Below are 24,498 nucleotides of genomic sequence, written 5' to 3' on the forward strand. Positions count from 1 at the left end.
GCTTTGTCTTGGCCTAGACCTCTGGCAGTCACATGGTGGGTGCAGAGATTCTAGATGTAATTAGACCTGGCTGCACACCTGTGAATGTTACAGTGCACCCAAGAGTGAGAGATGACCTTTTCCTCTTCAGTTTGTCGTTTGTGAGTGGGGAAGCCTTTCCCAGAACCCCCTATAAAACATGTCTATTGGTGGCAGTTAGTACAAGTCAATAAATATTGATCCCCAGAGAAGAGCTCAGCTATTTATCAAGCTACTGGTTCATATAGAGCTGAATGGAACTGAACCAAGTAATTACTGGGATGACTCAGGTCAATCCTGCTTCTTGGGAAGTGAAGCCATGGCCAGCTGATATATGGCATATGCTGTTCCACCAACTGTAAGAATCATGGTGGCTCTATACAGGAGAGCATCAGCTACCCCACCTTTTAGATGCACTGGAATTCCATTATCCTCCTGAAATAGCTTTTGTTTCTCTGAAACTTTATTTTCAAAATGCCTGCGTGAAGCAGTGCTTATGGTTCTCTGGGCAATCTGACGAAGAGCGAGCAGATTTTGCAGCATCTTGGCTCCGTTACTGTCCACCAACCGCGACAACTGAAAGCCAGGAACGGAAAAAAAAAAAATCAGCCCTTAAGACATGCGGATCTGGCTGAAATGCCCATGAGAGTATTTCAGGCATGGAAAGCCAAGACACTCTGGGGGAAAAAAAAAAAAACCTAAATGAAAGATCTCCACGAGTGAGATCCTAGTGGAAAGAATGGGTCATCAAAGAAGGAGGTACCTTTCTCTGAAGGGAGGAGAGAACTTCCACTTTGACCATGGCCTTGTCTGCCTTGGCAGCTCATGACAAGAGCCTAGGGTGATTACTGATGCCATAAACAAGAGTGTCAATTTGTTAAGTCAACAACAGGAGTCACTGTACACTTACTCCTCATGTAGGATCTTTGTCCTTAGTGTGCTGTCCATTGAGATTTAATGCTATAACTAGTACTCAAACAGTATTTTTCACTTTATGTTTCTGTGTGGGAGCAAACTGTTGAAATCTTTACTTAATGTATGCTAAACTGATCTTCTGTATATAAGAGAATCGAAAATGAATCTTGATGTGACTGGAAGGGGAGAGGGAGTGGATAAGGGGAGGGTTGTGGGTTGGAGGGACGTTATGGGGGGGAAGCCATTGTAATCCATATTCTGTACTTTGGAAATTTATATTCATTAAATAAAAGTTTAAAAAAATAGAAAAAAAAATGTCTAGAAAGAGGACCTTGCTAGCCAGAACTCGCCTCACATGGCCATTCCTGACCTACTTGTATAAAGAAAGGATAGAATTCTGAGGACTGATGTATGTCATGCTTTCCAGGAGCAGCTTTTTCCCCAGGAGTCAGTTGGTGACGTTGGGAGGCGTGTTTAGTTGTCACAGCTAGGACACTCCTGCCTTTGGTGTTTAGTGGGTAGACTCTGCAGAGGCTACTAAGCATCAAGTAATGCAGAGGAAAGCCCCAGAAACAAAGCATTATTCAGCCCAAGATGGAAATGGTGTCAAGGTTGAGAGACCTGGACAGAGAAATGGAGACCTCGCCATCAGACCATGGGCCATGGGACCAAGGGTTGCTGAGGGGATGTATGGATCCTGTATGCACCACTAAGTGTACTCATTATAGCAATGCAACCCCAACTGCTGCTTAAAACTGAACACATTAAATATAATGCTGCTCTCTAATTCTTTCCTGGTGGTTTGATTTGCCAAACTTTCTGCTAAAGTGAATTCGAGTGAATTTAAGAAGGTACTTGAAAAAACCAAAGCAAGGAGAAGGGAAAGGAAGGAACCAGAAGGCCTGTATGCTGCTTGACTTGGGGTCAGAGGAAGTGCTGAACGGGGAACATGGCCTGAGTTAGGCAACATGGCTCTCAGTCTCATCCTTGGGCACTGGGTGTGACGGTTGTTCTGGATTCGCGAAGTGATTCACTAGTATTTGTACCTCCAAGCTTTGGGGTTTGAGAATTGACAGTCATTGGATGAAACCGCACATTGAATGGCCCTTGCATTTCTTTCTTCTTAAAGATAGTGATTTTAGAACTAATAATATCCTAGGATATTCTCAGTTAAGCAGGTAAGGGCTTTCTGTAAATCCTAGCATGATTGCTCAACTCTGAGAAGGTCTTTGACTGTCTTCAGCTTTGGGTACCCCATCTGCAAAATAAATTGAATTATGAGCTCTCACAGTTCCTGTAATTCCCCTCATTTGAGATAAGAAATAGCCTTTTGTTAAGTCAACAACAGGAGTTACTGTGCACTTACTCCCATTGTAGGATCTCTGTCCTTAATGTATTGTACAATGTGAATTAATGCTATAACTAGTACTCAAACAGTACTTTACTTTGTGCTTCTGTGTGGGTGCAAACTGTTGAAATCTTTACTTAATATATACTAAATTGATCTTCTGTATATAAAGATAATTGAAAATGAATCATGATGTGAATGGGATGGGAGAGGGAGCAGGAGATGGGGGGGTTGTGGGGGGAGGGAAGTTATGGGGGGGAAAAAGCCACTGTAATCCAAATGCTGTACTTTGGAAATTTATATTTGTTAAATAAAAGTTAAAATAGAAAAAATAGCCTTTTCCCTGTTGAAGACAGGCGTGATTCTGGAGGTAGCTGCCATGAGCATTGCTCATGCTTTTATTGTTTCTAGCAATCAATAGGCAGCACATCAGGTGAAATCTCTCAGGTCTGCCCATATCTGGTCCAAGCTCATGCATTGATTTTGTTTGCTGCTGCAACTTGTGTGTGTATAACAAACAGAGACTAAAGTTAATTTTCACTGGCTCAGTATATTACTTTATGGCTGCTTGTCTTCCTGAAGCCTAAGTTCTCAAAGAATAAATGAAGCTGTGTAATCATCAAAATATGTGAGCATGTGCAAAGCCTTTCTGGGAGGGTGATGTTTTTGTGCGTGTGGTGGTTAATCTTCAGTCCCCCAGCAGTAACAGGGAAATGGGCTACATTAGTGCCAGCATCAGCCTGGACACACAATCATCACCCCTGGGTGCTTTGCTTAGAAGAGCTTTCTAGCCCACAGCACGGTGGGAATTTCATGTGCGTGTATGTAGAACCACTGAGCATATGGTTGTGCCTTGGCATCTGCAGTGGATTGGTTCCAGGGACCTCTGTGGATGAAAAAGCCCACAGATGCTCAAGTCTCCTGTATAACAGAGCGTGATACCTGGGGTCATCCAAATGTCCTTGAAAAATGTCAATTTTGAAAAAATTAAGAATGGATTTCAAATTTTTTTGTACCCAAATAAATTCACACTTTAATTTTTCCATGAACTTACCCAAGTACCTTCATTTGTGCATGTAACCTATACTTTAAATCACCTCTAAATTACTTGTGATGCCTGGCACAATGTAAATACTATGCACGTAGTCGTTATACTGTGTTGTAGGAAATAATGACAAGAAGTCTGCAATTCAGTTTGACCTTTTTCAGGTATTTTTGACATGTGATTAGTTGAATCCATAGATAGAGAACCCATGTATATTGAGGGCTAATTGTAATTATTGTGGCTACAGTAAGACACTGGGAATCCAGAAAGCAGGTGGAGAAGGTATTGATATTTATCAACTGCCTTTTCCATGACAGCCACTTAGGTACTTTATATTAATTGTATTTGGTTGTCAGCATCACCTTAATTTATGGATGAGAAAACTGGTGCCCAGAGAGGTTAAGTAACTTGTCCAAAATCTGTCCATGTTTATTGGCAAAAGCAGAGATATCAACCAGGGGTGCTCCGGTTCAGCAAGAGTGGGCTTCAATTTAGAAACACCAAGCACCTGGGCCCAGATAGGACACAGAGCCCAGCCCAGGGGCTCACCTGGCTCATTATTTCCAGTCATTCAGAAACTGAGGTCATGCCTGATAGCAAGAGAATAAGCATCAGGAATGGTAAAGGACACTCCGGAGGAAAAATCTTCCTGAGTCATAGCGTGTTATCTTTGCTTCATCTCAATAAATAGAGGTATACCTTCCCTGGATCCATTCCTGTGTGTCTCCCTGCCTCCTACCGGCTTCTTGCTGATGGTGTAGTGTTTATTTCTGCTCTCTTCCCTTAGAGACATATTAAGTCGTTGTAAAAAGAAACTCAGAAGTAACATGCACTGAACTATGGCTGTCTTGGAAAGACTCCAGTTGAGCTATGTGTGCATCCAGAAATGCAACACACCATTGGCCGAAGTCCGTCTCTCACACCCTGCTGATAAGATGTGATAGGAGGTAGAGCTGTTCTCTCAAAGTGTTCTGGGTTTCAGAGACAGTTGCTCAGGGCCATCTACGCCCTCCATTGGTCAATAGGCATCAGAGTTTTTTGTCCACAGTATCTGGCTTTGCAGTCTGGTTGTTAGAGCTGTCTGTGTCTTGTACCTCACTGATGGCCTCCGACAGAAAGGGTGCAGAAGTTATACTTTCAGCTGCTTATTTGTATGTAACCTTGAAAAGGACCTCAGTGATTTTGTTTTCCAGTTAAGCCCTTCTTCCTTCTTCCTTTCTTTCTTCTGACATCTCTCTTCACCTTCCTACCCAGTATCATAGCATACTGAATTCTTCTCTGAGCCCTGTACAAAGGAGGTTTGCAACTCATTTGAGCCACAGGTTCTGATGGGCCATCTACTCTCTGAACTTTTCCATCTCTGGGTTGCAACTATGACCTCCCTCCCCAGCAAAAATCCACACCCAACTGAGTGGGGCATGGAAGAGGTTTGTTTGATGTTAGTTTCTGAAACGTCTAAAGCAGACTAGTTCTTCAGCAGTTCAGTGGAAGAAAAAAATTCCTGTGAACTGCGTCTTAAAAGCATGGGATGATAAAAGTCAGAAGACTTCCTCTTGATTCAGTCTCTAATCAGTCCCCTCAATGGTATCTGAATTGCTGTCGCTAACAAGCGAGGTTAGCACAACAGTCAATTGTTCTGATGACTAAATACTTGAGTATCTTCCGTGAAATGGGCGCTGCTCTGTCCTGAGGACCAGAAATCTAAAATGTTGACTTAGGAAGATGCAGGGTATTTTTCCTGAGTATTTTTTTAACCTCTTTGCTGAGATGAGATGAAATGGATTTTTTAAAATGCAATGAATATTTTGAAATAATGAAAACATGAATAAATGGGAATACATACAGCATGGGTGAGTGCTGGTAATTTCTGTGATTAAGAGAGGAAAGATAGAGTGATTGCAATACCTAGTTAGCAAAATTTGGAAACGTGCATACTTCAACAATGGACTTTTTTTTCCAAAGAAGGCAACACACAGAAGCTTTAAATAGTGATTATGGTGTGGGGGTGAGATATGCATGTGAGTAAATAAATATTGGTCATGTTCTAATTTTTGTAGTATATCATAAGTTCATGGTTCTTCATTAGGTTATTTTTTAAAACCCACATATGGAGCAATGATGATCATTTCTCCTACATGTGAGCTAACATTGTTTATCCAGGATCCTATAAAAATAGCACAGATGAGGTCATCAATTCCAACTCTGCAATTTTTAAAGTTTCTGCTGTCCATAATTGTTCTTTGAGTGGATAGCGCTGACCCTGCAGGAGCAAACAGGTCCTTGGCTCCTTAATGGGGGAAGTGATGATCAGGTGGACATGGGAACTGTATTCAGAGAGGGCCCAATGAGGAGGAGTCTCTGCTTCTGACTTGAGAAAACAGAAGGCTGGGAGTTCTTCAGCATTTAAGACAAAACAGTCTTGAAATGAACGCAGCTGCCCCACCCCTGCTGTTGCCAGCCTGTTTCTGTCCTGAGCCACCGTGATCTTTTGAGAGCTTAAATTAGTTCAAGTCCTTCTGCTGAAAAGCCCTCCAGTGGGTCCCTGTGGCTCTTAGAATAGCATCCACCAGTGCTGCAGGTGCTGCAGGGCTCGGCCACCTGGCCTCGGCCTGGGTCCCCACCTCGCCTCGGGCCATGTGGACTTCTGTTCAATACTTTCTGGTCACTCTGGCTCTCTCTGTTCCTCAGTCGCCCTGAGCTCATCTCCGCTGCAGGTCCTCCACGTGTGCTCTTTGCTCTGGCTAGGATGTTCGTGCTCCAGTTGTTTGCAAGGCTGGCACCTGTTTGTCATGCACCAAAAGGTCTTCCTGGCCATGCAGTGTGAGGAAGCCCGGCCTCCCCTTTGTGTTAGGTTCATTGCCTTTACTGCTCTCTGAAGTGACTCTGTTCACAACATTGTTGACTTTTGTCTTGATTAGAAATAATTTCCAGGGCCAGCATTGTGGCATAGAGGGTTGAATCTGCTGCCTGCAGTGCCAGCAATCCCATATGGGCAGCGGTTCATGTCCCAGCTGCTCCACTTCTGATCTAGCTCCCTGCTAATGCACCTGGGGAAGCATCGGAGGATGGCCCCAGTGCTTGGGCCCCTGTCACCCATGTGAGAGGCCTGGAAGAAGCTCCCGTTTCTTGACTTTGGCCTGGCCCAGCCTCGGCTGTTGTGACCATGTGGGCAATGAACCAGCAGATGGAAGAACTCTCTCTGTAACTCTGCCTCTCAAATAAAAAAATAAAATAAAAAGCTATCTAATTTCCATGAGGGAAAACAGGAAGCTTAGTTGATTCCCCACTGAAGTCCTAGTGTGCGGAACTCACAGAAGTCAATCCTGTATTGAAATACTCCCCGTGTTACATTTGTCAGTCACTTACATAAGCAAACGCAGTTTTTTCCGAATGAGCTTCTGGCTAGTATGGGGGAAACCTTCCTGTTTCTCTGGAATAATGCTACCAATAAGTGCACAGAGCTAGAATGGTATTGAATAAATGCTGTGACCCACTAGTGTACATGGAAATGTTGCCAGCAGAAGTAGGCCAACATCAGGTGACCCGAGTTTGTATTTCTACACATGGTGTATTAATTTCCTGATGATGGAAACTGGGTTAATGACTCCACAATGTGCATTTCTTGTTAGGAATGCGAAGATGACTTGCTGTATCCAATTTGTCTTTTCTTAGCTGAGAAATCACTCTTGAATTTTAAAAGCAGCTTGCCTGGACCCTATTTCCTGGTCTTTGGATGGAAATGGTTTAGGAAGAAAAAGTATTTACTAGAATCAGATATTTAAAACGCTTTATGCACGTTTCATATGCTAATGCATTTCAGTTCTTTGATTTTTTGCCATGTAATTCTAACTCCAGAATGCAAAGGTGATTCTGGTCCCTTCTCCCAGCCGCTTCCCTTGCCCAGATCTTGCCCCCCACCCAGTTCTTCTTGAGTGGGAGGCTCCCTGGGTGCTCTGGGGGACAGCCCCTTCTCCTCCATTCCTTGTTTCCCATTCCCAGTAGGGGCATCAGCTCCCAAGTGGGCTGATGATAAAGGAGATTGACAGCATTTCTATAGTTAATTGGCACTTCTGTGAGACATGTAGGATGTTAGGTCAATATAACATTTTTTTTATGGTAAAAAAATTTTTTTTTTAATTTGAGAGGGAGGTTACAGACAGAGGAGAGACAGAAAAGTCTTCCATACACTAGCTAGCTCCCCAAATGGCAGCAATGGCCAGAGATAGACTGACCTGAAGCCAGAAACCAGGAGCTTCTTCCAGGTTTTCGACATGGGTGCAGGGACCCAAGCACTTGGCTCATCCTCCACTGGTCTCCCAGGCCATAAGCAGAGAGCTGGATCAGAAGAGGAACAGCTGGGACACAAACCGGTGCCCATATGGAATGCTGGCACTGCAGGCAGAGGGTTAGCCTACCTTGTCACAGTGCCAGCCCCTATGGTAAAAATTCCTGAAAAGCCTTCAGTAGTAGCTAAATATAAAACCTCAGGGGCTGACGCTGTGGCATAGCAGGTAAAGCCGCCACCTGCAGTGCTGCCATCCCACATGGGCACTGGCTGAGTCCCAGCTGCTCCTCTTCCGATCCAGCTCTCTGCTATGGCCTGGGAAAGTAGTAGAAGATGGCCCAAGTCCTTGGGCCCCTGCACCCACGTGGGAGACCCGGAAGAACCTCCTGGCTTCAGATCGGCTCAGCTCTGGCCATTGCAGCCTTCTGGGGAGTGAACCAGCAGATGGAGGACACCTCTCTCTGGCTCGTTCACTCACTCTCTCTCTGCCTCTCTGTAACTCTTCCTCTTAAATAAATAAATTTTAAAGATAAAAATAAAATAAAACTTCAGTCCTTCTGGTTTTCTTAAAGTGCTTCATTGTTCCTTTATACTATGGGTCCTTGTTGAACCAAGTAAATAATTTTGACTTTGAAGGCAGCTCTTCTTTGAGAAAAATGTACTTATTTATTTGAAAAGCAGAGAGAGCAAGCGAGAGAGAAGCAGAGAACAAACTCCAGTTCACTAGTTTGCTGCCCAAATGCTTGCAACTGTTAAGGCTGGGCCAGGGCCAAAACTGGGAACCAGGAACTCAATCCAGGTGTCTCTTGTGGGTGTTGGGGACCCAAGCTCTTGAGCTCTCACTGCAGTCTCACATTAGCAGGAAGCTGGCGTCAGGATGTAGAGCCTGGAATCAAACCCAGGTCCTCCAGTGTGGGACACAGGTGTACGCAGGGGCATCTTAGCTGCTAGGCTCCGTGCCCACCTTGGCAGCTCTCACTTAAATGACTTACATGACCGTATTCACTCATGGGCCAGTTCCTCTAAGAGAAGGTTCCAGGGAGGGAAGGGCAGTTCCCACAGAGCTTTCTCTGGGGAGAATGCTGGCCAGTACACTTGGAGGAATAGCGCGTCCTCTGGACCTCCTTGGCTTTGTTGACACCTGTCATCAGTGTCTTTGAAATCTGCATAGGATTAGCACTTGTATCCATTCCCGGTCAGTGGATGTCTTCCCTCTTCCCCAGTAGCTCTCATTTCTGGGCACAGAAGTCCTGCTCCTGGTGGACCATCTCCATTCCCATATCAGTTCCAGAGTTCCCACTACAGAAACTCCTCTTATGGAGCATTTGTAGGTGTGGTAGGCTTCCCTGAAGATGGGGAGAGGGAACACAACAAACGTCCATAATGCAAAAGGGCCAGGAAGGCAGTGCCAGCTGGAACTCACTTCCAGTCCCCCCGGCCACAGGTAGGGGCTCTGAGGTACCTGCTTCTCGCAGTCCACTTGCCCTTGCATGGAGCTCTTGGCCATTCCCTGTGTGCCATTGGCCTTCCCTGTAGCTGCACACTCTGCCATAAGCAGCTAGACTTAGGCAATTCCTGGTCTGTAAGGGTTACTGTCACTGACAAGGTCACCTTTAACCTTCGTGTGTGAGGAGGGCATTAGGTGTCTTTAGCTTTAGAGAGGGCACTCTGGAGTGGACAGCACCTGGACCAGATGACATGACCTCCATGACTGTGCAAACTCATCCTTCGATATGGGGCTCAACTCGTCTCCCTCCTTATCTCTGGGCTCCACGCTTCTGGGCTTTCCCTCCCCTATGAGGTTGGCTTTGAGAATGCAACCCCTTTTAAATATGTTGGAATCACTGTGGTACAAGTCTGTCTTGAATCTTCTTTCTCTTACTTTAAAGAGAAGGTTAGCAGTTTGTGCACTATGAAAATGGCCTGAGCTTGCAGGAAACGGAGGCTGTAAAGGGTGGGAGAAGGGGACTGAAGGAGGCAAGCCCGTCAACCCACAGTAGGCTGGAGGCCGCTGTTCCCTGAGGGGCTCGCTTCCTGGGAAGGCAAGTGTATTCCACTGCTCTCCAGCCCTTACAACAGCATGACTTGAGCCATCTGGTATTCTTGAGAAATAGAGCAATCCAGGGGATGGGTCAATTTGCTGTTCTCTAAATCTTTTCTAGAGGAAGTCAGATCATTGAAAACAGGCATAGTTGGATGACATAATTTTAGCTTTGTATAGGAAGACCTTTACTAGTTCAATACTTAGTTCAACAACTTGGGCATTTTCTGAAGGATTGCTATGAGAAGAGTCTACTTGAACAATGTTTCTGTGCTATTTGCTTTTTTAAAATTGACTTATTTTAGAATGTTGTAATTTGAAAGAAAAATTGCAAAGATTGCTCAGACTCCCATTTACCCCAACGAAAATTCCCCATCATTAGCATCTTACATTAGAATAGTACATTGGTTGTAGTTAATGAACCAATACTGATATATTCTCAACTGAAGTCTGTATTTTTTTTATTTCCTTAATTGTAATCTAATATCCCTTTTTCTATTCCAGGATTCTATCTGGAATACATTACATTAATTGTCATTTCCCCCATGTCTCGATTACTCCGCTGCAATTTCTCAGACTTTCCTTGTCTTTTGTTATGAAACACTGCAGGTATGCAAAGAGAGGGAGTGAGAGCGAGAGAATGAGCATGTGTAGAAGGATGGCCACAGTTCAACCTCAGGAGTAGAACATAAAATATGGACAAAGTTCTGTGTCCCCTTGATGATCCTACTCTTCTTGCCTCTCTGAAGACAACCAGTGTCTTAAAGTTTTTTTTTTTTTTGTCTCAATTCTGCTTTGAAACAACTATATATACGATTGCTTTGCTTATTACAAAAAATTTTTTAATTTGTATTGAGGCTACAACTGCTTCTATTCACTGGAACACTCCCAAGTTGCCACAGTGTGTGGGGCCAGGATTTGAAGATGCAGTCCAGGTCTCCCACATGGGTGGCAGGAACCTGGTAACTCGAGCCATCACTGCTGTCTCCCATGGTCTGTGTTGGCAGGAAGCTGGAGTTGAAAGCCAGGCGTTGGACTTGGGCGCTATGATGTGGTGTGTGGCATCTTCACTGCTGGGCTCAATGCCTACTCCCTGCTTTGCATATTTTAAGGTGATATGAATATTATCTTGTAAGCATTTCTCTGTAGTTCGCTTTTTTCCCCTCATAAATTCTTAAAATTTGTGTTGCTCCAGTTGATGTGTTCTAATTTCTGCATCAGATTCCATCATCTGAATCCACTTTCACGTTGACGGACACCTTAGTTGTTGCCACGGTCACCGTGAACCATGCCGGGCAGACCTGTCTTATAGTCACTTTATGCAGGAGCACAAGCATTCTACCTTGGGGTTTGGTGCCAGGGATTTCTCGGTTTCAGATATATCTTTGATAAATAGTTCATTCACTCATCCAATAAATATTGATTGAGCACCTGCAAAGTGTTAGAATCTGAGCCACCTCCCAGAGGTGAAGAGACAAGAAATAATCCCTCCTTCCTCATGTGGTTTATGGTTGATTTGGAAACACTAACATGAAAGAAATGATTAAAGAGACGTACAGTGAGTACAGATGTATTTAATAAATGAGTCTTGGGGGTCATAAAAAGCGTAAAGCATTATTTAGGGATGGTGAACCTTAATGTTTCCTGTATCACAAATTACTGAAACAATTTCCTACCAAGAAAAAGCTACCCTCCTGTTGAATTTACATTATTCCTTTTTATCTAACAATGGAAGCAGTGTTAAGCAAAGTGTTTCTCTTTTTGCCTTAGCCACTAGGAATTTCACACCTGAATACCATGCCCAGCTGTAGTGCCTGGAACATCTCTGTTCCATTTAGTATATTTATGTTGCAGCTATTTAAATAGTTTATTTTCATATTTTATATGCCACATATTGCACCCCAAGGATTACTTTTGAAATAATTGAGGACTAATTCTTAGAAAACAAGATGTTAGGGACAGGCACTGTGGCGTAGTGGGTAGAGCCGCCAGGCTGCTGCCTGCAGGGCCAGCATCCCATCTGGGTGCCAGTTCCCAGATGCTCCCCTCTGACCCAGCTCCCTACTATGGCCTGGGAATGCAGTAGAAGATAACCCAAGTCCTTGGGCCCCTGCACCTGTGTGGGAGATCCAGAAGAAGCTCCTGGCTGCTGCCTTCGGTGCACCTCCGCCTGTTGCAGCCTTTTGGGGAGTGAACCAGTGGATTGAAGACCTCTTTTTCCTGCTTCTGTAACTCTGCATTTCAAATAAATTAAAAACAAGATGTTAACACAGTGCAGGTCGCCCCTGCTTGAGCTTCTCAGGAACAACTCGTTTTCCCTCTGTTGGTTTTCGGGTGTTTTTGTAGGGGTCTTGCTGTACCTGCATGCTTGCTTGGTTTCAGCATCCATTCTGTAACTTATTATCGAGAGTCAATTTGCCCTGTAAATACTTAGGTGATGCTTCGTCTTTTTCATCATCACCCCCCCCCCCACACACACACACCTCCTCAGCAGTGCCAGTTGGTCCTGTTGGCACCTCAAGGTCCATGTGCCTTGCCTTACCTGCTCTCCTTCTAAAGACATTGATAGATTTCTGTGAAATTGTTTACCTTCATTATTATTTAATTCCGGGATTCGGACAACCCACGGAGGAGTAGGAGAGAGAATCAGTGGAATTTTGTGGGGATAAGTGTTGGAGCAAGGCTTGTTTCTGCAGGAGTCTTCCCAAGGCAGGAAGTACAAGAAGCAGGGGGCAGAAAAGGCCGCCGCCCACAAATCATTGATATTTTCCTTACTACTGTGCTTTTGAAAGCCGCGTGCTCTTTTTTCTGATTTGTTTTTTCTTGTTGGACTGTCAGCCTGGGTGAATGGCTCCTCCTTGGCGGTGCTATTTATAGGCTATGTTCTTGGTGTGAATGTGTCGATTAGCCAAACAAGTGGTTGCAGCTGGCAATAGTAGAAACTCATCATCAACCATAAGAACCTGTAGCAGGGTCTGAGGAAAAATTAAATTTGAGCTGCGGTGAGTGAGCTCGGTCTTAAAGGAGCGTGTTGGGCTTTAACTAATCATTGAGTACAATCAAGCGGACATGCATTGGGCTGCAGGTAATCACTTCAGGCATCACTGAGGGTTTCCACAGACAGGGGGTGCGTTCTCTCAGGGTTGGTGTAGACAGGTAGTGGCTAGGCTGAATTCGGCGACGTGGCAATGTGGATTCTTCTGTGCTTTCTGCTCGACATTCCTGATGTTCAAGCTGTCATCTTTGTACTCATTGCCTCGTGATTACAAAACGGCTGCTGTGACTGCAGGTTTTCTAGGAGGGAGAGGTGAAGGGGTGGTGCTGCTCTCCCTTTCTGTAGTCAGGATGGCAAGGGTTTCATCAGAACTCCCCAGTAGGCAGCTTCTCCTAATTCAAACAATGGCGTCACGGGGCTATACCAGCTTCATGGAAAGCTCATGAGGTTGGGTGTTTAGCTGACACATTAAGATTTCACACAAAGTAGAGGGCGTTAATCGGGAACAGAGGAGAAATGGTCAGGTAACTGGCAACCATTAGCCTATTATATATTGCACATGGGAGCTTGTCATTAAGCACTCAATATAAAATGAATGTCATCATTAAAGTTGGGAAACTGCTTTTCAAAAAAAAATTCCTTATTGATTAGAAAGGCAGAATTATGGAAAGGAAGAGACAGAGTGAGAGATCTTGAATGTTGTGATTCACTCCCCAAATGACCACAACTACCGGGCCACGCTGGGAGCTAGGAACTCCATCCGGGTCTCCCCCGTGGGTACCAGGAACACAAACACTTGCTCTTACCCACTGTCTCTGAGGATGTGCATTGGCAGGAAGCTGGATTGGGAGTGTGAAGTAGCTGGGACTCGAACCAGGCTCTTCAATAAGGGACGTGAGGATCCCATGTGGCTGCTTAGCCCACTGCCCCACAACGCCTGCCCCCATCACATTTTGTTTGTCATGTTCAGTGCACAGTTAAAATGGAAAGACGGGAGATGCTGGTTCACTGTCTGCCGTGAGGTTTGTGCTTATTGACCTTTGACTTGAGGGTGTAAAGGATGTTGGTGGAATCAAGCAAATTCTGGTTTCAGAAGAGTTTCTGTTTTTCCTAGTGAAAAGCTGACCCTTGAAGATCATTAAGCAAAACACAGACATATGAGATAGAACTTACTTCTAAATATATTCACAGAAGACACATCATTTGTTGCCTGAGTTATCTTTAGGGCAATCCCTTGGGGTGGAAGCCCAGAGATAATTAACCATGGTACTGACAAGGAATTTTAAAAGGAAAACGACCTGTGTTCACGTCAGTGTCACTTTCCCATGTTGCCCTAGCAGTCAGAGACCGGTCCTGCATTGCGTGTTCTCATCCTCTGCGCCTTGGCCTCCCTCTCCTGACTGTGTCTTGTAACAAGCCACGGTGGTTCCCTGTGGGGAGCAACTCTGACTAGACTAAGTTACTGGAATTAAGACTTATTCTATGCATCTGCTCTCCCACAATATGGCGCTGGGAGAGGAGTAAACAACTTCTACACAGCTGCCTCCAGTTCGACCAGTAACCTGCAGGAGCTGATCCTGCTCCTGATTGGAGGAGAGCAGCGTACTCGGCGTGTGGGTAGCAGAGTTGGGATTGGTGGAAGAGGACTATAAAGGAGGAGAGAGACAACATGCACCAGGAACATCTAAGGGGAACATCCGGATAACATCTGAGCAGCCCCTGAGAGAGCCGGCCGGCGGTGTGCCGCTCCCCCGCAGAAGTGGGGAAAGTGGCAGGGGGAGCCACCCTTCCACGGAGGTGGAAGGGACAGTAGCCAACCCGGGAAGAACCAGCAGCAAACCCGGGGAGGGCCGAGCAGACGAAAGAACAGCGCAGGGTCCTGTGTCGTTCCTCCGCGAATGGGGGAGTGACAGTTCCCCTTGCGGTGTGTCCTGCTCTCGCTCTGCCTTGGAGTGTGGCTGCCAATGCTGCTACATGACGTAGACTTCACACAGTCTGGCTTCCGGTTTTTGAACCTGTAGATCCTGAGATCAAGGAGGATGTTGTAGAGTTGTTTGTGAGTGGCAGCGTCGGGGTTAACCTCGATTCGGGGAGGAGGTGCATGAGGGAGTGGCTGCTTGGGTGCGTGGCTCCTTGGGTGCCATCTGTGGAGACAAGCAGCCAATCTGCTTTCTTCATGAATAATGGGAGAAGCATCAAGCAAGGATGCTGGTGCACTGGGCAGGCAGTGGACTCAGGGTGGTAATGTTAGCATCCTAGGAACCCACTCATTGCCTTCTGAAGCTTGACAGCAGTGGGTGGCTATGGAAATTGTAAACTTCTGCCCTTTTCCTTGTCCCTTTCAGAGCAAAAGGAAGTAAACGTTAATGTGAAGGATTTCCTTTTAATGTTATTAGTTGCCAATAAAACGAACAGCAACCCTAAGCTCAGGTCAAAACAATCTTGAACTTTTATGTGTGGTTTCCATCCTTTAGATTTTTAAAAAATGATTCATTATTTGAAAGAAGGAGAGGGAGAGGCAGATCTTGCATCTGCGGGCTCACTCCCCAGATGGCCACAACAGCTAATGCTGGGGCCAGTGTGAAGCCAGGAGCTTCTTCCAGATCTCCCACATGGGTGCAGGGGCCCAAGCACTTGAGCCATCTTCCACTATTTTCCCAGGTCATTAGCAGGGAGCTGGATTGGAAGTGGAGCAGCCACCCATATGGGATTGCCAGTGCTACAGATGGAAGCTTTACCCACTACACCACAGCGCTAGCCCTCACTTTTTTAGATTTCTATTTCCATTTTTGTTTTGAGTAGTTGGGGGGTATGGGGGACAGAGAAAGAAAGAGACACAGACACAGAGCTCACCTATCTACTGGTTTACTCCCCAGATAACCCACAACACCCAGGGCTGGGCCAGGCCCAAGCCAGGAGCCCAGAACTCATTCCAGGTCTTCACATGGGTGGCAGGGAACTAAGTGCTTGAACCATCACCCGCTGCTCCCCAGAGTGTGGATTGTGAAGAAGCTAGAATCAGAAATGGAGCCAGGACTCTAACCAGGCACTTTAATATGAGATGTGGGCATCCCACCTGCCACGCCAAACTCCCTCCTGATGGGCGATTTCTGTTCTCTGGATGTCTCCTCATGTTAGAGACAGAGGAGAGAAGGCTTTCATCCCAAATCCATATGATCAGAATGGAGTCTATTAACACCATCATCTTTGTGCCAAGAATATCGGGATACAGTTAAGCACATCCGGATGTAGCACAGGTGTGATGAATCATTCTTGTCATCGTGGCCATTGATGGGTTTTCATTTTTGCTGCCTTTTCATGGGCCTGAATGGCAATCGAGCGAGTGCTGAAGATCCTTAGGACTCTGTGGAGATGGCTTTCATGCTGAGTACAGGAAGTTCCGTAATTAGCAAAGGGACCAAGAACGAAAAGGTGGAAAAGAAGGCCAGGGCCTGCGCTGCTGAGAGCTGCCGATTTCCACCGTGCTCCCCTGCCTTGGCCTGTGCTCTGCTGGCTGGAGCTCCCCTCCCCGCACTTCTCTGCTGGGCAGACTCCCACTCACCCCCAGGTGCAGCCGGCTGGTGACCTCCCTGTGAAGCCACCTCCTCTCCTGGGACCTGGTGCACTCCTTGTAATGCGCACTCATGATGGCGTGTCTGTCACCTTCTCTCTTTGTGGTTGGTTTCTCTCCCTGGATTGTGGCCCTCTAGGGGCAGGGCCAGCTCTCTGTTTGGGACCAGCAGCTGCATGGAGTAGGATACAGAACCTCTAAGTGTCGGAGAGTGGGAACAGTCACCCCTGCTGCCATGTGGGTTATTTTATGGGGGCAATTGTGTCAGGCGGCTTGTACCTCCACCTGATGAGAATAAACTCCAAATGCAACAACCTGGACCCCGTGCAAGCTCTGTCCTTACCGAGCCTGGGGGAGCTGTTCAAGAGGCCTGTTTTGCCTCTGTCACCAAGCATGTACCCCTGCGTTGCTCCAGAAGTGCCCCCATCCTCGTGAGCTGGGGCAGGAGCCTTGTGCCCATTGAAATCCTCTTCGAATCTTCTGAACCCTTTCATCCGAAGTCCCCCAGTGCCATGGCATTAGGACTTGACGTGGCTGTCATTTCATTTGTGTCTGTGTGGCCCCCTGGTGAAAGTGATAAGCTGCTGTCCCCAAAAGGCACGAAGCAGTGTCCATCTGTGACAGGTGCTCCCTGGACCACTTGCATGGCACCTTGCACATACAGGCTGGGCCTCAGCATTCTTCCTGCCTTCATGCTGTCTCATGGGAATTAGTTCTCAGAGCATGTGGCTCGGGGGAGAGCCAGGGCTGTTGCTTTTCTTCAGCTTGAAGAGCCCAAATTGTCAGCATCTGGGGAACCCTTTGTCCGACAGACATGGTTTGATTGACCTGCACAGTGTTTTTAGAAATTGGAAGAGTTGTCCACACTTGTCCATCAGGAGGTTGCACATAAGAATCCAGAGTTTTAGTTTCATTGCAAATTGGGAAAGTCTGGCACAGCAGGGCCTCGATTTCCAATACACAATAATTCTTGTAACCGAGCGGCAGCTATTTGCTTCAGGCAGAAGGTTTGCCTCCCTTCCTTCACCCCATGTAAAATTCTGTCTCACATTCCCTTTCATTTGTGTTACCTGCCTGGTTCCTGAATAATTGTTCTGGAAAATGTCTATTATTGGTGCCATTGCACTGCCAGATACAGGGAACTCTCATACACAGAGGGTTGCCAGAAGCAAACCTGATTCATGATCAGCTTACATGGGCATTACGTCCTTGTTGTGTACATTTGGAGAGAGAATTCAATCTCCAACCATCTCTTAGAATTGCATGGCTTTTTCATCAGTTATTTTAGTCAACAGTGATCATAAGATTTGCTTTTACTGAGCACTTACTGTGTAGTAGTCACAGTTTTAAATGTATACCAACTCATTTATCTCCTAACAACTCTGAGATGGGAGTTTTATTATTCACGTTGTACAGATTGTGGTAATAGTTTCAAATACACATCATTGCAACAGCCAGGCTTTGAACTCAGGCACAGGTGGAGTTTTACACTGTCCAGGTGATAAATCTTCAAGGTGTATATATTTTTTTTCAATGCTGTTGGGCACTTAGATTGCAGAAATAAACATCTGATTCTGGGCATCTGATTCTCATCCAGAAAACTAATTCACAACATAAGTAGAAGAATCATTGACAACTGTTTACTGTTAAGCAGACTGCTCTGAAGGAAGTTAAACCTCGGGTGGTCTTGATGTTCAAAGTTGACCTTCAGAAGCGTATGGTTGCATAAATACAAGGGAGGAGTGAATAGTAAAATATCTGCACAGTGAGGGATTTCATTCCATATTTAATCCTAACCATGATGTAATTTTTTTCTCAAACCATTCTTTATTTTTTAAAATGTGTTTATTTGAAAGAGTTACACAGAGAAGAAGGAGAGAGAGAGAGAGAGCGAGCGAGGTCTTCCATCCACTGGTTCACTCTCCAGTTGGCCGCAATGGCCAGAGCTAAGCAGATCTGAAGCCAGGAGCTTCCTCCAGGTCTTCCACATGGGTGCAGAGCCCAAGGACTTGAACCATCTTCTACTGCTTTCCCAGACCATAGCAGAGAACTGGATGGGAAATGGAGCAGCTGGGACTGAACCAGTGCCCGTATGGGATGCTGGCACTGCAGGTGGCGGCTTCACCCACTACGCCACAGCGCTGGCTCCCCAAAACTGTGTTCTTCACATGCAAAGCCCCTACCGGGACCTCTGCTGCCTGTTACTGCCTTCCCTGCCATCCAGCTTTTCTCCTCTAGTTTTAATCCCCCTTCTCTTCCTCTTTCTCTTTTCTTTCCTCTTTTCAACTCAACCAGAATCTCTCTTGAGTACTGATGCTAAGAGAAAAATGTGGTATTTTCTGCTCTCAGAATACTTAGTTTAGCAAAGGCAGGTAGAAATGTCAAAAATGATCAGTTTCTGGTATACAATTATCAGAACACAAGATAAAGAACACAAATGGAAGAAAGAAATGGATACTGTTATGAATCACTGATAACATAAAGGTTTTTTTAAAAAGATTTATTCATTTGAGAGGCAGAGTTAGAGTAGAGAGAAAGAAAGGTCTTCCATCTGACCACAATGGCCGGAGCTGAGTTGATCAGGAGCCTCTTCCAGGTCTCCCACACGGTGCCAGGCCCCAAGCACTTGGGCCATATTCTGCTGCCTTCCCAGGCCATGGGTGAGGTGGGAGAGAGGTCTTCTGGCTCCCAGCGACCATCCTGGTCTGCATTTGCCTTTTTCCCTGTAGGTGGCGCTGTGAGGGATTATCATGTGTCCTGATTTTGTTTTTTCCTTCTTTTTCAGAAAAAATTCTTGTCATTGATTCTTAACACTAAGGCATTTACCAAATTTAAATGATAGCTCCCTTTTAAAGGAAAGCAGTCTTGTGACTTTAGGTGTTGACTGCTGTCAATTTACATGTCCACAGTACCATGTCACTTACCTGTGTCCAAATACAAAGCTATTTGTAAGTTGTGCTGGCTTATAGCTTTCATGCATCTGTAAAATTTTAAAAATAAAAATAAAACTTTAACAGAACAGATTAAAAACAAAGAAAAAAATCAGAATTTGAAAATAGCAGAATTCACCTGATACAACAGAGGTTATTTTTCCTAAAATGACATCTACACTCAAAACCACTGTGACCTTGATACGTCCTTCTCCCACAGCTTTCCCTGTGTGCAACTGCAGATCCTTCAGTTGCTCAGTGTGCTGTGACAGTCTTTGACCTTCATTTGGTATGAAAGTGTCCTTTGGATATTAAGTCTCTTCACTTCTCTTAAAATTTTTAACACTTAGATTCATTTTTATCTGAAAGAAAGAGATAGTCCATATGGTAGTTCACTCCCCAGATGGACTCAGGACTGCACCTAGCCAAAGCCAGGAGCCCAGAACTACATCAAGATCTTCCACGTGGGTGTCGGGGTCCCCTACTTGAGCCATCACCTGCTGCCTCCCCGGATGCACGTTAGCAGAGGAGCCAGGATTCCAGCAAGGCACTCCAGTGTGGGTGTCCCAGTCGCCGTCGTAACCATTGTGCCATACGTCTACCTCCACTCTCTTCTCTTTAGCCTGACGATAATTGACATGGTGCCTTTTGGCGTCAATTGATTATAGATGCAGACAGAGGGCCGATGCCAGTGCTGTAGTGACTTTCCGGTGTTAGCTTGCCGAGGATTCACTGGCGGGGCAGGGAGTGTCCTGTTAAAGCACACGTTCTGGTTCAGCAGGGCTGGAGTGGAGTCCAGGATTCTGCCATTCACACAGGCTCTCGGGCTGTGCCTATGGTACTGGTCCAGGGCCAGCACTTTGAGTGTAATGTTCCCATTTTCTTCTCAAAACTTAAGATTATTACTTACACAATACACACACACTAAAGAGGCATGTCTGCGGTCCCAGGTAGAGAAGCATCGTACTAACCCCTAAAAGGCAGCTGGGTTGTTTGAGAGCATTGCACTGGCCCCTACTGGAATCCGAGCCCAGGGCTGAGACTGGAGCTGCGTGCTGTGAGGATGGAACTCAGCCAGTGACAGAGAAGGAAGTGAGGGCTGCAGAAAGCCTTCCCTGGACAGGACAGACATGACCTGCGGGAGACCCTTCCACCAGGACGACAGGAGGACAGGCCACCTGTGGTGTTCCCTATAGTGAATCAAATCTCTGCCAAGCAGAGCATTGTCTGTGCCTTGCTTGGACCAGCACTTGCTTCGTGCCTGGGCCTGTGGTGGAAAATGTGCCAGAGCTTTCTCTGTGTGTTTGAACGTCCTGAGGGCTGGCATTGTGTTCTGTTCATTTGTGTACTTTTTCTATAGCAGGCCTGTAAACGTTCGTGGGATTGAATGGATTAGCTAGCTAGATCTTGTGCGTGCCCTTTGCTATTTACCTAGCCAAGGTTTGATTTCCTTAAAACCAGAAGCATGTTGCCCTGTTTTATTTCAGACTTACTATGGACTACTTTTTTTCCCCCTAGGAAATGTTCCTAAAATTGTAATGACTAAAGCTCAGTACCACGTATTTGAATATACACCCCAGTTTTTGTTCTTGACCCATGACTTACTCCTTTATTTTGGTCTGAAAATAAATGTGGAGAAGACAGGAGGCACTTCTGTAATTGATAATTTGTGTGACCAGAATTGATCTTTTCTCAATAGTCCCATCGCGGTGTTCCAGAGAAAAGTCTTGCCAGAAGATGCGACGGAGTGAATTGCTCTGTAAAATGAAAGTGTCAGGTAGCAGAGAGATGCCCACATGCAGGCTTTGTGCATAAAGTGTCTTTCCTAGGAGGAAAATTAAAATAGTGCCTGACCTGAGCAATAAACTATTATATGTCACCTTCAGCGTGAGTGCCAAATACACACAAATTCTTTTGGATTGAAAAACTGTCAGCTGATGGTTGGAGAAAAAGATTCAGAGGTCACAGTGGAATACTTAAGAAACATAAAAGTGAGTTATACAGTACATCAGGGAGGCCAGGTGCACACGAGTGCAAGGCAGTCCTTGCGTGCTATCGGTAAGAGCCGTGTCTCCTAGTTCTGTGTGTCTGCACCACTTTCCACCCACCCGTGCACTTACTCACCCATCTGCCAATTCATCTGTTCATTCATTCAACCTTTTCATTGAAAAATACAGACTCAGAGGTCTACACAAAATGGGTAGAGCCTGATACAAAGACTGACCAGGGCAGTCTCCAGATCAGAATCAGTGTTGCCTTAGAATTTGTTACAAAAGCAAGGTTTGAGCTCCAGTGGAGACTCAGCAATCAGAAACGAGGAAGGCGGGTGCCTGCTCTACGAGCCCCTTCAGCTGGTGCGCATGCCGGCCAGGCTTTCAGAATCGCTGGCTTAACGAACGGCTACGTGCTAGACCGTGTTGTAGCCAGCACTCGGGTCAAGAAGTAGAAGTCGGCCTACAACTTCAGAAGCCCCTGCGTGGGTCCCTGCCCAGCCACAGCGCCTTGGAAAATCAGCACTGTCTGTGCTGCTGGAGCAACTCCTCTGTGCCCCCTTTTGGTTTTGTTACTGAGCTGCGCATCCTAAGACACCGTAACCGAGTCTCTTGCACTGATACCAACCTTCTCCTTCGGTCTGCAGGCTCCATCACGGCCCCTTCAGTTCCTGTGTAATGTATCCGTTATGAACATGAGCTTGCCAGTTGCACACTCCTGGTGGTTGAACGTGTTCCTTTGTAGGACCTGCATATTACTGCATAGTGCACAAAAGCGGGCCAGGTGCTCATGGTTCCTGTTACTTAGTTAGCTTTTAGGATACCGAGTCGCTCCCCTGTCGTGCTCAGGAGGGATCTGGACTTCTTCACACCCAGTTCCTTGCTTTTGCTAAGACTGTGGATAGCACTGCGGCTTTTTTTTTCTTAATCAGGAGATACATGGTATCTGCTTTTTACTGTTTTTCATGTTAGCCACCATAGATGCTCAATACTTGTTGGCAGGTGCATGCTGTCAATAGTCTGTCATTTCATTTTCGTTTTCATTAAAAATTTTTTTTGACAGATTTAGAGAGAGAGAGAGAAAGGTCTTCCTTTCTGTTGGTTCACCCCCCCAAATGGCCACTACAGCCGGCATGCTGCGCTGATCCGAAGCCAGGAGCCAGGTGCTTCTCCTGGTCTCCCATGTGGGTGCAGGGCCCAAGGACTTGGGCCATCCTCCATTGCCCTCCTGGGTCACAGCAGAGAGCTGGCCTAGAAGAGGGGCAACCAGGACAGAATCCGGTGCCCCAAATGGGACTAGAACCCGGGGTGCCAGCACCGCAGGTGGAGGATTAACCTAGTGAGCCACAGCACCGGCCTAAAAAAATTTTAATGTTAATTGTTTTTAGCAGATTCAGTGTGATTTGTGAATAGAATTCCAAGAACAGAATGATACTCCTTTCCTCTTTCCCTCCCCCTCTCTCCCTCCCACCTTCTTTCCTTCTCCTTTTCTCTATTTAAGTTTTTGAGATAATGTATTGTAAATTTACATTACATTAAAAAGGGTTACTACTTCACTGAATAAGAAGTTTCACAGGTGAAAAGTAAAAAGACGCTGATTTAGTGGGTATATAGACAATGGCCATAAATAGTAATGAGTAGAAAAGTGGCCATTTCACCCACATACAGTAAATTTAAAGTAGTCACAGATCATTAAAACTATAGTAATGTAACAGTCTTAACCATTGGTTTGACAAAGGTATAAAACAGTTTTACAGAACTATATTTGCAACAATACTAGCCAGAAAGTTTATACAGAATAAATTTAAATCATTATATGGCTACTGACTAAGACATTTCATACACAAAAAGCAGCTCAAATTTTTTTTCAACTTATATTTTAAGATACGGAATTGCTTCTGTGTCATGTTCAGAAGAGGATCAATTTTGTAAGAATTGTGAACTATTGGATTTAAACATATGGGAGGAGTATCCAACCTGGCAGACCTTGGCCTCACTGGAGGTCAAGTTGTCCCACTTTTGCCTCCTGAAGTCGGCTCCTGACTGCTTTTGCCATGGCTCCAGGTCTCTCTGATTCCTTCCGTCTTTGTTCCACGCTCATTCTGTACACTCCCGTCTCAGACCCAGAACCAGCCATTTGTCCAAGAAGCTCCTGGCTCTTTTTGTGGGGAAAACCTCAGTCCAGGTCCATGACTGCTAACTTAGGCCCTTGTTCCAGAGGCCAGATTCTCAGGGACATGGAGGATGCTAGATTTGAATATCTCATAATTATTAATTTCCTTTATTCCACATGCCACATACACAATATTTTTATTGCCACCACCAATGTGATCAGTAAAAAGAGTTAAACACATTTTTCTGTGAGGTTCTCATTCCCTGATATTTTATCTAACAAATGTGATCACATAATAGTTATTGCATGCTGTATGCTCTTCCATTTAACTCTGATTTAGTGTTCATTTCTACTCATTTATCCAATACTCAAAACCATGTCTGTGCCAATGATTCATGAAGCATTCGATTCTCTGAATCATATTCTTCTATGTACTTTAGGAGGGGGATATGGGGAAAAGGTGCTCTGAGGTTTTGCATATTTAAAACAAACTGTGCTGTCAACTTGAGGTTTGCTTTTCCTGGATATGAACTCTGTGGCTTCCATTTTTCTTTCCTTGGGTATCCTATGTGTGTTGATAATTTCAGCCTGGCACAAAGTGCTGTCAGGTTCTGGTAATACAGGTTTCATTTCCTTACAAATCATGCTCTCTTTTTGCTTAGAATTACAACAAATCTTTAAACATTTTTCTTTAAGGTCTGGTAGTTTTACTGGCATTTATAAAGAGACTTCAGAAATGATCATGGAGGGTGGAATGAAAAGATACTTTTATTTTGTACAAAAGCATTTTGAAATCTATCATATGAGAAGTCTTCAAAAAATCATGCAAAATGTATATCCCAAAAAAAACACATTGATTTAAAATTCTTTTGACAGCAAATAAGTTTTGCTTTCCATTCCATTTTCCTTGAACTTTTTGAAGCCTGTGTTAATTCTGGGTGATGTTTGATGATTTCTTTTTTTTTTTAATTTATTTTTGACAGGCAGAGTGGACAGTGAGAGAGAGAGAGGCAGAGAGAAAGGTCTTCCTTTTGCCGTTGGTTCACCCTCCAATGGCCGCTGTGGCTGGTGCACCGTGCTGATCTGAAGCTAGGGGCCAGGTGCTTCTCCTGGTCTCCCATGGGGTGCAGGGCCCAAGGACTTGGACCATCCTCCACTGCACTCCCGGGCCACAGCAGAGAGCTGGCCTGGAAGAGGGGCAACCGGGACAGAATCCAGCGCCCCAACCGGGACTAGAACCCGGTGT

The 24,498-nt window shown here is 45.4% G+C and overlaps 1 protein-coding gene and 1 pseudogene across 7 annotated transcripts in view; one reads left to right on the top strand and one right to left on the bottom strand.

Moving 5' to 3' along the window:
- The window catches only part of RGS6 (regulator of G protein signaling 6), a 612,852-nt gene that overhangs the window by 165,000 nt on the left and 423,354 nt on the right, over positions 1 to 24,498 (top strand). The gene's annotated exons all lie outside the window — the stretch shown is intronic.
- LOC127484606 (cytochrome c oxidase subunit 7A2, mitochondrial pseudogene) lies at positions 184 to 617 on the bottom strand (annotated as a pseudogene).

This window comes from Oryctolagus cuniculus, chromosome 20 (assembly GCF_964237555.1).
Source record: "Oryctolagus cuniculus chromosome 20, mOryCun1.1, whole genome shotgun sequence".
Taxonomy (NCBI): Eukaryota; Metazoa; Chordata; class Mammalia; order Lagomorpha; family Leporidae; genus Oryctolagus; species Oryctolagus cuniculus.